A 14,027-nucleotide genomic window follows, 5' to 3' on the forward strand; every position below is an offset into this window, starting at 1 on the left:
GAATGGACCAGTCTACCGCTTTGCTTCTGGGTAGGAGAATAAAGACACATGAAGACTGCAGGGACGGGGGACAAGAATAAGCATCCACATTAGGAGCAGAGCCAAGGATTTGACATGTGTTGTTTTTCAAATCCCTCTTGGCCAATTCAAAATGTGCTTTTTTCTGGCTCTGGCTCCTAACTATTTCCAGAAGTGGTTTTTATTAACTGCTGGCCTGCAGCAGGAAGTGGTAGAGGAAAACCCCGACCTTGGAACCAGAATAACTGGGTTCTGTATCCACTCTACTGAGTGACCTTGAAGAAGCCACTTAACCCTCTCCTTCGCTTCATCTATGCAATGGGGATGAGAACCTGGCCCATTCACAGAACTGCCAGAGAGGTGAAGTGAGGCAGTTGGAGGGCAGACAAGGGTGTGTAGCAATAATGCTTAGTAAACAGGGAAATGTAATACAAATAAAAGCAGAGGTATTACTGCGAGGCTTGCAGTGAAAACCACTGCAGACAGCTCAGAGCTGGGGCCTCCCGGTCATTTCAAGGGGAGTTTATTAAACTGTAGCCCTTGTCCTGGTTGCTTCCACTTCAGTCCCCAGGGCAATTAGATAGCTGGGGGAGTGCAGGCTAGGGAAAGAAAGGCTTATAAAATTGAAAAGAGAGGTTGACCCCATCTCAGGCCCAGAACTGGCCATTTCTGCCTCACCAAGGATTCTTTATACATGTATATAAAGTTGTAGATGTTTAATGTATATAACGAGATGTGTTTGGAGACAAGTATGTACCTGTGAAACCATCATCACTGTCGATGCCATAAATGTATTCATCTCTCCAAAAGTTCCTCCTGCCCCTTTGTTTTTTCCTCTTTAATGGTTAAGAGCACTTAACATAAGATCTATCCTCTTAGTGAATTTTGAAGTATATTATGTAACACTGTTAGTCATCAGCCCTATGTTGTACAGTAGATCTCCAGAACTTTATTTTGCATAACTGAAGCCCTTGGCCCACCACCTGCTGGGCCCTGGCAACCACCATTCTACTCTCTGCTTCAATGAATCTGACTATGTCTACGTCCACTTATGAATGAGATCATGCTGTATTTGACTTTCTGTGGTCTGGCTTATTTCACTCAGCATAATATCCTCAAGTTTCATCCATGTTGTTATATATGATAACCTTTCCTTCTTTTTTATAAGGATAAATAGTAGTCCATCATATGTGTATACCACATTTTCTTTATCATCAAGGACTCTTGGTATCAAAAGTTGATAATAATGAGCACCCTCCTTGCCGCACTTAGTACTAAATCCTCCCTAGGCATCAATTCATGGAATCCAGACAATACTTCCTGAGGCTGGGGCTATTATTTACCTATTTTTTAGATGAAAAAACTGAGGCTCAATGGAGTTAAGTAATTGCCCAGATCATGTGGCTATTTTTTTAAATTTTATTTATTTTTGGTTGCGACGGATTTTAGTTGCCACGCTCGGGCCCAGCTGCCCTGCAACATGTGGAATCTTAGATACTCGACCGGAGATCAAACCCATGGCCCCCAACAAGGAGATGGACTCCCAACAACTGGACCGCTAGAGAAGTCCCTTACGATGCTGTTAAGAGGCAGAACTGAACCCAAATCAACTTCCACCTACGTCCCATTACAATTACACAAATGTGCTAAAGATATTTAAGGCATCTCACTTCTGCTTGAATTCCAGCTCTGACACTTCCCAGCCATGTGACTTTGGACAAGTTATTTATCTTCCAGAGGACACCCTGCCCACCTGTCACCTCCAGGGCTGGCCAAATGCGAGTTGAGGGTCGTTCCTTAGCTTCTTGTAGCCTCAGTTCCTTTAGCGTAAAATAAGGGCGATAACAGCTCATTTCCCCAGTGAAAAGCACCTAGCCCAGTGCCTGGCAGCAATCATTTTGTGATAGCGACAATGGTGCATCCACACCAAATGGGGGAGAAGGAAGAAGAGCAAAGATAGAAACACAGACAGGAAGAATAAATTTAAATTGTTCACATCCAGCCTGTTTAGAACTTAGGATCAAAAAATAATGATCTCAGCTAAAGATGCATCATTTTTCTTTGATTCAGTTCAGTTCAATCGCTCAGTCGTGACCGACTCTTTGCAACCCCCATGGACTGCAGCATGCCAGGCTTCCCTGTCTGTCACCAAATCCCAGAGCTTGCTCAGACTCACCTGCATCTAGTTGGTGATGCCATCCAACCATCTCATCCTGTCATCCCCTTCTCTTCCTGCCTTCAACCTTTCCCAGCATCAGAGTCTTTTCAAATGAGTCAGTTCTTTGCATCAGGTAGCCAAAGTATTGTAGTCTCAGCTTCAGCATCAGTCCTTACAATGAGTATTCAGGACTGAATTTCTTTACAATTGAATTGTTTAATCTCCTTGCAGTTCAAGGGATTCTCAAGAGTCTTGTCCAACACCACAGTTCAAAAGCATCAACTCTTTGGAACTCAGCTTTCTTTATAGTCCAACTCTCACATCCATATATGACTACTGGAAAAACCATAACTGACTTGACGGACCTTTGTCAGCAAAGTAATGTCTCCGCTTTTTATTGTGCTGTCTAGGTTGGTCATAGCTTTTCTTCCAAGGAGCAAGTGTCTTAATTTCATGGCTGCAGTCATCATCTGCAGTGATTTTGGAGCCCAAGAAAATAAGATCTGCCACTCTTTCCATTGTTTCCCCATCTATTTACCATGAAGCGATGGGACCCTATGCCATGATCTTAGTTTTTGAATATTGAGTTTTAAGCCAGCTTTTTCACTCTCCTCTTTCAGTTTCATCAAGAGGGTCTTTAGTTCCTCTTGCTTTTTGCCATAAGGGTGGTATCATCTGCATATCTGAGGCTGTTGATATTTCTCCCGGCAATCTTGATTGCAGCTTGTGCTTCATCCAGCCTGGCATTTCACATGATGTACTCTGCATAGAAGTTAAATAAGCAGGGTGACAATATATAGACTTGACATACTCCTTTCCCAAATTGGAACCAGTCTGTTGTTCCATGTCTGGTTCTAATTTTTGCTTCCTGACCTGCATATAGGTTTCTCAGGTCAGGTGGTCTGGTATTCCCATCTCTTGAAGAATTTTCCACAGTTTGTTGTGATCCACACAGTCAAGGCTTTGGCATAGTCAATAAAGCAGAAGTAGGTGCTTTTCTGGAACTCTCTTGCTTTTTCGATGATCCAATGGATGTTGGTAATTTGATTTCTGGTTCCTCTGTCTTCCAGCTTGAACATCTGGAAGTTCTTGGTTCACGTACTGTTGAACCCTGGCTTGGAGATCATTGGAAGCCTGGCTGGTTTTAAGCATTTCTTTGCTAGTGTAGAAGATGAGTGCAATTGTGCGGTAGTTTGAACATTTTTTGCCATTCCCTTTTTGGGGGATTGGAATGAAAACTGACCTTTTCCAGTCCTGTGACCACTGCTGAGTTTTCCAAATTTGTTGGCATATTGAGTGCAGCACCTTCACAACATCATCTTTTAGGATCTGAAATAGCTCAACTGGAATTCCATCACTTTCACTAGCTTTGTTTGTAGTGATGCTTAAAGGCCACTTGATTTTGCATTCCAGGATGTCTGGCTCTAGGTGAGTGATCGATCACACCGTCGTGGTTATCTGGGTCGTGAAGCTCTTTTTTGTACAGTTCTTCTGTGTATTCTTGCCACCTCTTCTTAATCTCTTCTGCTTCTGTTAGATCCATACCATTTCTTTCCTTCATTGTGCCCATCTTTGCATGAAATAGTCCCTTGGTTTCTCTAATTCTCCTGAAGAGATCTCTAGTGTTTTCCATTCTATTGTGGGTGTGACTGGCGATGGAAGTAAAGTCCGATGCTGTAAAGAACAACATTGCAGAGGAACTTTGAATATTAGGTCCATGAGTCAAGGTAAACAGGAGATGGCAAGAGCAAACATCGACATTTCAGGAATCACTGAACTAAAATGGACTGGAATCAGTGAATTTAACTCAGATGACCATTATATCTACTACCGTGGGCAAGAATCCCTTAGAAGAAATGGAGTAGACTTCATAGTCAACAAAACAGTTGAAATGCAGTATTTGGGTGCCATCTCAAAACAACAGAATGTCTCTGTTTCCAAGGCAAACCATTCAATATCACAGTAATCCAAGTCTATGCCCCAACCACTAATGCCAAAGAAGCTGAAGTTGAACAGTTCTATAATGACCTACAATGCCTTGTAGAATTAGCACCAAAAAAAAAGATGTCCTTTTCATTATAGGGGACTGGAATGCAAAAGTAGGAAGTCAATACCTAGAGTAACAGGCAAGTTTGTTCTTGGAGTACAAAATGAAGCAAGGCAAAGGCTAACAGAGTTTTGCCAAGAGAACACACTGGTCATAGCAACACCCTCTTCCAACAACACAAGAGATGACTCTACACATGGACATCACCAGATGGTCAATACCAAAATCAGATTGGTTATATTCTTTGCAGCCAAAGATGGAGAAGCTCTATACAGTCAGCAAAAACAAGACCAGGATCTGACTGTAGCTCAGATCATGAACTCCTTATTGCAAAATTCCCTTGATAAGAAAACAAGAAATTGTGTGATGTGTGTGTTTTCCTCTTTGCGTTGGCTACCAGAAAATTCAGCGCTAAATCCCATTCTTATTAACAATAACCAGATAGAATAGAATCTAGGCTTAGTCTTCCTTTATGCTATATGCATTAAACATTTTTTGTTCTATTAACTTTATTGTCCTATAACACTTACTGTCAAAAAATTGTTAATCCAGCTGCTTGAAAAGTAGGTAAAAATAATCAAGACATTTAATATAGTTATTATGAAAATGAAATTCATATTATAAATAAAATCAGTCCTGAATATTCATTGGAAGGACTGATGCTGAAGCTGAAGCTCCAATACTTTGGCCACCTGCTGCGAAGGTGGAAAAGACCCTGATGCTGGGAAAGATTGAAGGCAGGAGGAGAAGGGGACGACCGAGGATGAGATGGTTGGATGGCATCACCAACTCAATGGACATGAGTTTGAGTAAGCTTCAGGAGTTGGTGATAGACAGGGAGGTTTGGCATGCTGCAGTCCATGGGGTCGCAAAGAGTCAGGCATGACTGAGCGACTAAACTGAACTGAATATAGTTACAGGTTAAGGCCATGCGTTTGAAATCAAAGCATTATCTATTACTTGAATTTTAGACAAAGATAAAAGGCACTGAGAAGCCAGAGATTAATTTAGAAGTGGAATTAGTTCAGATGAAGCATTTATGGGAAAAACAATTTGTAAATGATTCCCAGAGTAGGTCAATCCTATTTGCAGGCAGAGAGGAGGGTCAGTTCTCAGTCCCCTGGGCCACCCGGGCTGGCACTCAGCTTTTCCAAATCCCACTTCTCGGAGGCGCAGAGGCCTGCCCTATTTCCCACACTGTTAGGGGTTTCCTCTTGATCTTTCCAGATCGTGGGTCCACTTGCACAAGACATGAATCCATGGCAGAAGCCAAAATGACTTACATTTCTGTCAGTTCAGTGTCAAACATGCTGGGAGGAAGGTAATTTATATTTAGATGGGAAAAAGGAACTTTATATTTAAATTAAATTTTGATTGTGTTCCCATTGTACAGAGTCTCCAGAAAAAGTAAATATGTGTGTGTGAGAAAGAGTGGGTATTTGCTTTCAAACATGATATTCTCTCAAACTGACAAATGGTTGTCGTTTCTGGCATTGGTGTATTGGCCAAAAGATTGGAAACAATGTAAAGTTAATCAGTGGGACCTGGCAAAACGACCTGCCCATGGGATGACAGAGGAAGATGCATGTTTAATAAAGAATGAACACACAGCCACTTTGGGAACTAGCTTGGCAATGTCCGATTAAGATGGACTCACAGTAACTCAGGATTCCCTCAACTTCACTATCAGAATAAAATTCAAAGTTCTCAGTCTGGCCTACGACAGGTTTTTCTCACCATGAGCACTGTTGACCCTTTCGGCCGAATATTCTGTGTGTGTGGTGGTGGGGGAGCTGTCTGGTGCGTGCTAGGATATTTATGGGCATTCCTGGGCCCCACCCAAAAATGCCAACATCACCCCCAGCCCCAAAAGTCGTGACAGCCAAAAATATCTTCAGACATTGTCAAAATATTGCATGGATAAATCTCACAAACAAAAACACACATACACACAAAGAGTACATATGGGGAATTTCCTGGCGATTCAGTGATTAGGACTTCATGGTTCCATTGCAGGGTCATGAGTTTAATCTCTGGTCCGGGGTCTAAAATCTCGCATGCTGGGTGGTAGAGCCAAAAAAAGAGAACATATTATTATAAACCTATTTTAGTTGGGAGAAGGAAGACGCAGGCAAGGGGCTTCTGGGATGAGGCTAACAGTCTGTTTTTGGATTGAAGTACTGACTACTTGGGTGTTTTAAACTCTGAAAACTCATCATGTTGTGCACATTTAACATTTTTAATTCAATAAAAATGTTTTTTAAAAAATGAGGCACATCTACATGGCTTGATATGGAAAACTCTCCAATATACATGGTTAATGGGGAAAAAAAGTTGACTACGAATGTTGCAATTCTATTTATAAAGTATTTCCAGAAGCGCAGGAAAGCACACACACTCCTGATGGGAGTGTAAGTTGTTAACCACGTCAGAGCGCCCTCACTAGAAACGCTGAAGCCGCCCGCACTCCACGACTCAGCACCTCTGGACCTCAGGGTGCGCTCTAGAGAAACTCCTGCCCATTGTCCAAGGAGACTCAGACAGGGAATGTTCACCGTGTGAGGACTGAGCCTCAGACGGTTAAGGAACTTGCTGAAGATCACACCGCTTGTGAATCAGAAAGCCAGGATCTGATCCCAGGTGGTTGAGGGCCGCTAGGCGCTCTAACTCTCAAGCACTTCCGCTGTTCCTGCACGTGGATGAACGGTCCTGGCTAAGTGTCCTTGGGCAGAGCTGCAGGTATTCACAGGAGGCAGGCTTCGCAGTGAGGAGGTGAGGGCAGCGTCATTACGCAGGCTGCCAGCCCATCCCCACCCCTCAGAAGTCTGTTTCCTTCCCAGGCTGGGGTTCCATCACAAAATGCCCCCTTTTATCATCCCCTCCTTGGAGGTGCCAGCCTTGGGGGAAGGAGGAGAGAAAGGAAAAGCCCCTCTCTCCTCAATGCTGTGAGCTAACTTGGAATGGCCCTCCCTCAAGGGCCCTGGCAGCCCTGCCCGCAGCCCCAGCCAACCCAGGAGTGATGGCAGATGGCCCCGGGCTGGCGGATCCCACCGCCTGGTGGCAGGAAGCCAATGGTGGCTCTTGCCTTTGGGAAGGGAGAAGCTGTGAGCTGACTGGAGAGATCAAAGACGGCTCCGTTCTTTTCAGCTGAAATGAGCTGCTAACACTTTTAAAGACAGAGCATAAGTAAACATGGGGAAATACCCCTGGGTGAAAAAGGAGTCACATTGGAGAAACTCTTGCTAGAATCTGAGGTATTCTTCTGCTTTCTCTTCTGATATGTGATCATCCATAAGAATGAGAGGCTTCCCAGGTGGTGCGGTGGTAAAGAATCCACTTCCCAATGCAGGAGAAGAAATAGACGCAGGATTAATCCCTGGGTCTGGAAGACTCTCTGGAGGAGGGCATGGCAACCCACCCAGTATTCTTGCCTGGGGAACCCCATGGGCAGAGGAGACTGGTGGGCTACAGCCCAAAAGGTCACAAAGAGTCGGGCACAACTGAGTGCACACGCAGCACCAGAAAGTCAAATTCTTTCCCACACTGATGGTGGTGATAAAGACGCTAACTCGTGATATAAGTGCTTTACATCTGGTAATTCGTCCAATCCTCGCACTCCCCAAAAGCCCAAGAAGCAGGTTCAGTTGTTAGCCCAGATGTGCCACTGAGGAAACGAAGGCCTTGATCAGAGACAAGTCCCAGCTCCAGGCCAAACCATTTCCAACTCAGCTGATATCAGAATCCTAAGTTGGAAGTCTGCTTCCTGCCATTGTCTCTGACACTTTGACCTCGAGGCAGGAGATGATGTCATGGGAACTGCTGTTTTGGTGGAAAGGGACAGGCAAGGCTGGGGGAAGGGCCCCCTAGGGCAGCCCTTCTCTCCCCTCCTGGTGGCTCATGGGAATGTTCAAAGATCTTCCTCACATGCTTCTGTGTTATTCGAACTTTTTACAGTGAGCATATATTATTTCTGTGATCAAAAATAAACAAGAATTCTATTTTCATTTTGAAAAAAAAAAACAACCCAGCGCCAGTGCACTTTTTTAGATCCCCAGGGTCAGTTTCCGACCTATGTGGATCACTTGCTCATTCGCTTGGCTCTCTGTGAAAATAATCTAACAGACTGGGAGCCGCTTTCTACTTCCTCCAACTGCAGACTGCTCTGAAGGGAGAACACTAGCTGCTTCTGAGACTCAACAGGTGAGTCACAGACGAAGAACTATCCAGCACAGAGCCTAATGAGCTCCAAGTACCTAATGAGCTCAATAAATGGCCCCTCCATTATTATTCATGAGTCTTAACTATGGTCCATGCCAAATACCTTGCTTGCATACTTGGTTGAGAGACAGGTTCTCACTTCACAGATGAGGAAACTGAGGTTCCGAGAGACAAAGGGACGTTCCCAAAGTACTGAAATCAGACCACATTGCCCCTTCTGCCTGGCACATCTTTTCGTCAAGTCTGAATTCAGTCCAGTGTCACTTCCCTGAGTGGTACCTCTATGAGGGACTGATTCTCAGCTACCTGGCCGAGGGCTCTTTGCCCCTGGCTTCACATTTGAATCATCTGGGAAGCTTTTTAAAAATCCTGTTTCCTAGCTGTTTCTGTATCAATGACATCAGAATCTTCAAGGGTGTAAAAGTAACTTGGGGGTATGATAGAGTATAATACTGGAGGCCTGGCAATAATATTTATTAACACTCCACCCACTCTAGTATCCTGGCCTGGAGAATTCCATGGACTGTATAGTCCATGGGGTCACAAAGAGTTGGACACGACTGAACGACTTTCACTTTCACTTTCAGATGCTTTCAACATACAGCTAAGATGACTTCCCTGGTGGCTCAGGCGGTAAAGAATCTGCCTACAATGCAGGAGACCTGGGTTTGATCCCTGGGTCGGGAAGATCCCCTGAAGAAGGGAAAGGCTACCCACTCCAGTATTCTGGCCTGGAGAATCCCATGGACAGAAGAGCCAGCAGGTTACAGTCCATGGGGTCGCAGAGTTGGACATAACTGAGCAACTAATAATGAGATTGAAAACTGGCGTTTTAGAGGGATTCATTCACCTGTCTTAACTTTCTTGTAAAAAGGACCAAAGTAGGTTGAATAACTGTTCTGTTTGCCTGGGACCAAGGGTGTTCCAGGGACATGTTACTTTCAGAGCTAAAACTTTCAAAGCTCTGGGCAAACTGAGATGTGTTGATTACTTTGGCCAAAGCCAGGTCCCACTGGTGGTAAAACCAAATGTCTCCAGGTATCAAGCCATCTAAATGCGTGAAGTTGCCTGTGACGGGCAGTAGGAGATGGTGTTTGAGAGCAAACAAATGAAGAGAGTGTGTCTGGCCGAGACCCTACACATACTAAGCGATGCTGCACTATCAGACCAGACCCACTCATTTTAAACTTCCAACAGGCAACCTTCAGCTTCTACTCTGGAGCCATCAGAACCATCGTGTATCTGCAGTAGAGTCTGGGGTGATCTCAGGTGGTCTTGGCCTGCAGCAGCTTGAAGCAGGGTTTTGGTTCCCAGCCAAACATTGAAGTCTAGGCCGCGGTGAGAGGGATGAATCCTAGCCACTAGACCACCAGGGACGGTGGCCAGTGACAAGGTCCTTGCCTGTCAACTGTGTAGAAATGAATTTCCACATAGAGAGGGAAAGTAGAGAAGAAAGAAGAAAGTGTTAGTTGCTCAGTCCCGTCCGACTCTTTGCAATCCCATGGACTGCAGCCTGCCAGGCTCCTCTGTCCATGGGAATTCCCAGGCAAGAATACAGGAGTGGGTTGCCATTCCCTTCTTCAGGGGATCTTCTCAACCCAAGGATGGAACCCAGGTCTCCCAAATTGCAGGCAGGTTCTTTACCATCTGAGCTAGAGGGAAGTTTATTAGAAGGAAAAAAAGTATGTGTGGATAGACACACTGACAGGCTCAGAGAGAGTCACGCCCTTCTGGTAGTTTGAATCGCTTATATGGGGCATCTCTTCTGGGTTTCCGTTGGCCGGTCATCTTGCTTTGCCTGGTTCTGAGTCTGTATTTGGTTTACTTCAGGGTCCTCCCCTGTGTGCACATGTATCTCTTAGCCAAGATGGATTCTAGCGAAGCTTATCAGTAGTTGACATCACTTACTGTGGGGCGGTGCCCCCTCCCTTTTGACCTGGAAGGAGTCTTTCTGTGCGTGTGTAGTTGGGTAGTCGGGAAGGTGTCCTTGACTCTTCGAAGAAGGAATATGCAGTCTTTTATCTCTTTTTTTTTTTTTTTTTTTAGTCTTTTATCTCTTATCTTGGCAGGACTGAGCTTCCCCTGAATCCTGCTATTTTGGAGCATCCGTCCACAGAGGATAAAGTCCAGCTGCTCAGCCTGGGGCCCATCTATCTCCTGCCTCAGGTGGACCTGTAGTTCTCAAGCTCATATTGCACTTACCTGGTTGGTGGTGCTGGGGGGGGCGGGCTTTAACAAAATCCTGACGCTCATACCCCACCCCAAAACAATAGATTTATAGTCTCTGTGGATGGGACCCAGGCCTTGGTATATTTTTGAATCTCCCCAGGTCACTGTAGTGTCTGGCTTGGGCTAAAGAGGGATGCAATGGGTGACTGAATGAAGGCACAGAGTGGGACCTTTCTTCTTTACACCTGATGTGTCTCTAAAACATCCTTGGTGTCTGACTTATAAAATTTGAAGACCTTTTCTATTCTACCTTCTCTGGACAACCACTAATAAAAATCAATTCTGAGGCAACAAAGATGTCCTGTAGTAGGTGAATCAGCTGTGGTACATCCAGATGAAATATTTTTCCACACTAAAAGGAAATGAGCCATCAAGTCATGAAAAGACTTGGAGGAAACTTGAGTTCAGTTCAGTCGCTCAGTCGTGTCCGACTCTGTGGCCCCGTGAATCGCAGCACGCCAGGTCTCCCTGTCCATCACCAACTCCCGGAGTTTACCCAAACTCATATCCACTGAGTCGGTGATACCATCCAGCCATCTCATCCTCTGTCATCCCCTTCTCCTCCTGCCCCCAATCCCTCCCAGCATCGGAGTCTTTTCCAATGAGTCAACTCTTCGCATGAGGTGGCCAAAGTACTGGAGTTTCAGCTTTAGCATCAGTCCTTCCAATGAATACCCAGGACTGATCTCCTTGCAGTCCAAGGGACTCAAGAGTCTTCTCCAACACTACAGTTCAAAAGTATCAATTCTTTGGTGCTCAGCTTTCTTCACAGTCCAACTCTCACATCCATACATGACCACAGGAAAAACCATAGCCTTGACTAGATGGACCTTTGTTGGCAAAGTAATGTCTCTGCTTTTTAATATGCTACCTAGGTTGGTCATAACTTTCCTTCAAGGAGTAGGCATCTTTTAATTTCATGGCTGCAATCACCATCTGCAGTGATTTTGGAGCCCCCAAAAATAAAGTCTGACACTGTTTCCACTGTTTCCCCATCTATTTCCCATGAAATGGTGGGACCAGATGCCATGATCTTTGTTTTCTGAATGTTGAGCTTTAAGCCAACTTTTTTACTCTCCTCTTTCACTTTCATCAAGAGGCTTTTGAGTTCCTCTTCACTTTCTGCCATAAGGGTGGTGTCATCTGCATATCTGAGGTTATTGATATTTCTCCCGGCAGTCTTGATTCCAGCTTGTGCTTCCTCCAGCCCAGCGTTTCTCATGATGTACTCTGCATAGAAGTTAAATAAGCAGGGTGACAATATACAGCCTTGATGTACTCCTTTTCCTATTTGGAACCAGTCTGTTGTTCCATGTCCAGTTCTAACTGTTGCTTCCTGACCTGCATATAGGTTTCTCAAGAGGCAGGTCAGGTGGTCTGATATTCCCATCTCTTTCAGAATTTTCCACAGTTTATTGTGATTCACACAGTCAAAGGCTTTGACATAGTCAATAAAGCAGAAATGGATGTTTTTTGGGAACTCTCTTGCTTTTTCGATGATCCAGCAAAATCAAATTGGATGTTGGCAATTTGATCTCTGGTTCTTCTGCCTTTTCTAAAACCAGCTTGAACATCTGGGAGGAAACTTAGGGGCATATTATTAATATAACATGGGAAAAGTCAATCAGAAAAGGCTATATACTGTATGATTCCAGCTATAGGACATTCTGGAAAAGGCAAAATATGGAGACAGCAAAAAGATCAGGTGTGGGGGAGGGGAGAGTGGTGAACAGGTGGACCCCAGAGGAACTTCAGGGCAATGGACATACTCTGTATGCTATAGAATGGTGGGCACACAGCATTAGGCATTTATCCAAATCCAAAGGATGTGCAACCCAAGAGTGAACCCTGATGTAGACTTTGGGTGATAATGATGTGTCAGTGTAAGTTATGAAATGGAGTATTCCCTGCCATATAGTTAAACAAGGATGTCACAGCCATCCTTGATTCTGGTGCTCCAAACGTGAATTTTGAGCCCAGGAAGAACAATAGCTGCTATCTGGTGGCCATGGAGCTGCCACCACAAGCTGAGCCACTCCCTACGATGAACAAGGAACTAAGGATGTGAATAATCAAACCGTAGATGCTGGCCCCAGATAGCTGTTCAGTTCAGTTCAGTTGCTCAGTCATGTCTGACTCTTTGCGGCCCCATGAATCACAGCACACCAGGCCTCCCTGTCCATCACCAACTCCCGGAGTTTACCCAAACTCACGTCCATCGAGTTGGTGATGCCCTCCAACCATCTCATCCTCTGTCGTCCCCTTCTCCTCCTGCCTTCAATCTTTCCCAGCACCAGGGTCTTTTCAAATGAGTAGCTGAGATGCATATAAAAGGAATGATTTCAGTAAGCCCAGACCCTTGCATCTTCTCATGCATAGAAAAGTGCTAAATTCTTTGAAATATCTGGTTTTCCTTAATCAACAATAATCTTCTGATGTTCAGACTATCTGTCTCTTGCTGCAACTTCTGCATAACCTGCCTCCTCCCCTCCACCTCCTTGGAACAGTTCTCTCAGGATCACTTGAGATGCTGCCTCCCGGGCCTGAAGTCCTGAAAATTCCCACCAAATAAAACATAACTCTCAATCTCTAGGTTGTGACAATTTTTGAAGTTGACGAAGTCCATCAGTTGTAACAAATGTACCATCTGGTGAGGGATGTTGATGATGAGGGGGCAGTGGGTACATGGGGATCTCTCTATACCATTCAGTCAATTGTGTTGTGTTCTGAAAGAAAAAAGTATTTTAAAAAAAATCAACACTGAACAAGTGCTTCCAATGTATTCATGCATCAGGAACCACTGAACCCCAGTGTCTGACCCAGCTGCATGCTGGGAGGTCAGGGTGTGCTGCAGGGGGAAGGGGGGATGGCTTCTGCTGTGTGACCCCAGGCTATGTACTTTGCTTTCCTGTTTCTCAGTGATTTCCTCCACATTGAACATCAGCTTGAGGCACCTGGGTCTCAAGCCCTATGGCCATTGCAAGTGGGGCTGGGGACCGAAGGTCCCAGGCCCATAGGCCTTGCAGTGGTAGAGAGAGATTTTGCACAATGGTGGGAAGGCACAGGGCTTTCTGGCATGCGGACAATACCCTGTGCAGAAACGGAGAGGAAAAGGTCCTCTGAATCACTGAAGGAAGTCACTATGGTCAGTGGAGAGGGAGGAAACTGTGCGTGTGTGTGTACGCGCAAGTGGATAGGCGTAATTATGTGAGAGTGGGGGATGGAATCTGTGAGGGTGCGTGTGTGCCAGGAGTGTGTGTATATGAATGTCTGTGTGCAAATATGAATGTGTATATATGAATTTGCACAATAATTTGGTGTTGAGAATTAGAATGTTTCCTGCCATGTCAATAAACA

Source organism: Capra hircus, chromosome 25, assembly GCF_001704415.2.
Source record: "Capra hircus breed San Clemente chromosome 25, ASM170441v1, whole genome shotgun sequence".
Lineage (NCBI taxonomy): Eukaryota > Metazoa > Chordata > Mammalia > Artiodactyla > Bovidae > Capra > Capra hircus.